Source organism: Echinops telfairi, unplaced genomic scaffold (assembly GCF_000313985.2).
Source record: "Echinops telfairi isolate 266 unplaced genomic scaffold, ASM31398v2 ScPeMD7_7400;HRSCAF=8409, whole genome shotgun sequence".
NCBI lineage: Eukaryota > Metazoa > Chordata > Mammalia > Afrosoricida > Tenrecidae > Echinops > Echinops telfairi.
Window position 1 is genome coordinate 21,140,785 of NW_022111300.1, and position 3,770 is coordinate 21,144,554.

Genomic DNA, 3,770 nt, shown 5'->3' on the forward strand with positions numbered 1-3,770 from the left:
CAGGGCTGGCAGGGGTCTCCACATGGCTGTTCCAGCACCCAGGACTGCATCTGGGTAAGTCCATGTGGCTTCTCCTCAGGGATGTCTTGCAGTAAGTAAGCCTTGCCAGCTGAAGCAGAGAACTGGCTAAGACAGCTCCACCCTGGTCCAAGCATCAGAAAGCAAGAAACCCAAGAACTAAAAAGGCAAGACTCACTCAACCATTTAGCCCTCTGCCCTTCAATTAACCCCACATGTGTTTATCCGCCAGGTTGGCACAATAAACTAACTACCTCAGTTACCTTTTCCTCAATAAAAATTAGTGGGAAAGTAGGGCTCCCATTGTATCCATACATTGTGTACTGTGTGTTGCAGGCAAAATATCTAAAGCAAGTAGAACATGAATATACGATATCCAAGTATATTTATATAAATCCCTAAACAAAGCCTAATTGCTACTATGTTATGACATTTTTGCTATATATTTTGATATATAAAGTGGTAAGAAGCACTGTTTGAAACTTGGAAGGTTTTTAATTCAGGAGTGTGTACTTTAGCATATACATACATTTTAAAAGGTGGCTGTGTGCTGTTGAGTTCTGACTCACATCGAACCTATAGGGCAGAGTAGAACTGCTTCATAGGGTTTCCCAAGCCAGAAGGAGACCTTGGACAGCTGTCGGTTCCTTCACATCAAAGTCGGTGGTTCAAACCTACTGTCTGCTTTGTGGGGAACAAAGTTATCTGCTCCCATAAAAGATATACAGCGGACCAGTTCCACTCGGTCCTAAGAGTCCCAAGGCCTCAGGACTGAAAGTACCACAGTTCTCAAATTCCTTCTCCTGCGGTTTGAATCCCAGAGCACTTCTGTAGCAGCCCAGCACTTAACCGTTTCACCACCCAGAGTAGGACCCCTTTTCAAATGATTAGGGAAATACTTCTCACAGATGGGAGCTTTTTAACTATCAATAAACTTAGTAATTCTAAGTTGGCTCTGTAGGAGTCCAGGTGGGATAGTGGTTATGCACTGAGCTGCAATCCGAATTGTCCGCAGTTCAAAACTCCCACCAGCTCCAAGGGTCAAAGACTGGGCTTTCTCCTCCAGTAAACAGTCCCCAGTCTTGGAAGCCCATGGGGGTCACTCTGAGTCACACGGACTCTGTGGCAGTGAGTGAGTTAGTGGTACCATCATTCCCATGTCTGCCAGTTGGAGGCAAATAAGATGTACAATATATATTAAAATTTGTGGTGAGATTGCATTGGTAAAATTAAAAGTCTGATGATTTTACAATGAGATTTTGTCTTCAGTCAAAACAACTATTATGTTAAACATTTATTGAAAAAAAATTAGTAATTTCAAATATTGTCCAAAGAAAGCTAATCTAAAATAGGTGACACAGAGTCAGTCAAGTGAAACTCTTGGCACTGTCAGATAATACATGTTAGTCAATGTTATTTATTCATGCAACAATGATTAATATGTAGTTGGAATGATGGATATCAGTATTAACCATGGCTCAAAATTCATACATAATGCACATATAAAATCGCACTAAAAAACCCATAACCTCATTGCCGCAGAGTTGATGCCAACTCAAAGCAGCCCTATAGGAGAACAGTCGTAATGCTTCATGCAATTTCTAAGGCTGTAACTCTTGACTGAAGCTGCCTGCCACATCCTCCTGCAACAGCTGGTGGGTTCCAACTGCTGACCTTTGTTTGGTAAGCAGCTGAGTGCTTTAACCACTATCCCTCCAGGATTCCTAATGCACGTATTCAATTGTGTAAATTTCCTGAAGGTTATGTTTTCTGAAACTCACATATCCCTTTTAAGATGGGATAAACCATTTCTTATTATACTTAAGCTGATATAAACCTTGATATAGAGCAACTAATGCATTGCTGATCTAATTACACTCTAACAAAAGGGAAGACTTGATAGTGTGCGTACGTGTGTGTGTGTGTGTGTGTATGTGTGTGTGTATGTGTGTGTCCTGGGCATGGAGGACACACATTAAATGGATGAATGAATAGCGTACTTAACAGAGTTTACAATATGATGCTGTATAGGGCAGTAGTCACTTGTGAGAAGCTTTTTGTGGTTTAAGCAAATATAAAATATACCAATCCATTGTAATCGTGTTTATGTTGTATAGCAACTCCAAAATCTTAGTGGTAGAAAAGAGCCTGGGCTCATTTCTGGTTCTTGGTACATGCCTAGCCTTTAAGATGGATTATGTAAGACTGTTCTGTCATTTTTACTCAGGGACCAAGGCCGTTAAAGCCTCCATTATCTGGAACATTCTTATCCTTCATCGTGACACTTGGGAACTTGAATCACCCACCAGTTCTAAAACGTTTCCACCAGGAAGTGACACTTATCACTTCATTGGCCAAAGCAAGTCATGTGACCATGCCTGATTTGTGGATGGTAGTGAAATGCAATCCTATAATGAGCCCAGATGGAAGAAAACGGTCTTATTTGTAAATAGTTAGTGAAAACCACATAAAACTAGCTAGTTTGAGTAGTTCTCTCTCTTGCTCTATCTCTCACCTCTCTCCACCCCCACACATGTGAAATTACTTAGTATGTAAAGCAAGCGAGAATCCTCAATAATTGTGTCCTAGAACTTCAGCAGAGAAAAATAACATTCAACATGGAATCATAAGCAAAGAAAGCATAAACAAATTGTTGTGTGAAATGAATGATCTCCCTCTCTCCCCTGTATTTAGTCAAAGGATTATAACAAGAAAGGCTGTGGTTTATTTTTGAGTCATACTTGACCGCAGGACTGAACCAAGAGCAGTGCCCAAACCTGCACACAGCAGCCTCTCAAGCTGTGTTGTCTGAACAGACTGGATAGTAACAACCTGGTACAGAAAGCAGAACAAAAATCTGTGCAGCTTTTATTTTTGGTCACCTGTATAAACATGCAAAATTATCATCTCCACTACCAAAGATTATCATTAAAAAACACAGATCAACATAGACAGTGCAAGCTTATTTTACGTTGCTAAACAGCATCTCCTCTAACTTGTTTGTCAATTTGTGACACAATGTTTCAAATATCAACAGAGCCACAAATGGTGGAGAGGTTTCAGAGGAGGTTCCAGATTAACACTGACTAGGAGGAAGGGTCTACTTATGAAACATTTGGCCAGTGAAAACCTTATGAATAGCACCCAGATACTGTCTGAATATGGTGTCAGCAGATGAGACCCTCAGGGTGGAAGGCACTCAAAGTGGAGTTGATCTTCATGATGTGGATGGAGCAAAATGTCAAGATCTTCATTTACTGATGTGACCAGGCTGAAAATGAGCATTAACAGTTGTCAGCATCCTTTAATAATCAGAATGTGTAATGCAGGAAGTGTGCATTTAGGAAAACTGGCAGGTGTAAAAAATGAAATGTAATGCAGAAAGGTCTGTATCCTAGGCCTTCGTGAGCTGAAGTGGACTGTTCATGGCCATTTTGGATCACTTGATCATGTGGTTTCCTGTGCTAGAGGAATAGTGTTGCATTCATGCTGAAAGAATATTGCAAGATCTCTCCTGAAATGTTCACTATATACTCTTGGACCTTACCAGAGGGAATACAGATGGATCAAATTGGTTACATTGGCAGAAAGATCTAATGGAGAGGCTCACTATTGTCAGCCAGAGCAAGGCTAGAAACCAGATGCAAAACAAACCATCATTTTTGTTCATATGCAAGTAGATCCCCAAGGAAACTAACACAAGTTCACAAGCTCCAAAGTATGAACTTGAGTATACCTATCACGCCTGAATT

The 3,770-nt window shown here is 40.6% G+C and overlaps 1 protein-coding gene across 1 annotated transcript in view; it reads left to right on the top strand.

Moving 5' to 3' along the window:
- The window catches only part of LOC101663508 (tubulin alpha chain-like), a 147,182-nt gene that overhangs the window by 81,852 nt on the left and 61,560 nt on the right, over positions 1–3,770 (top strand).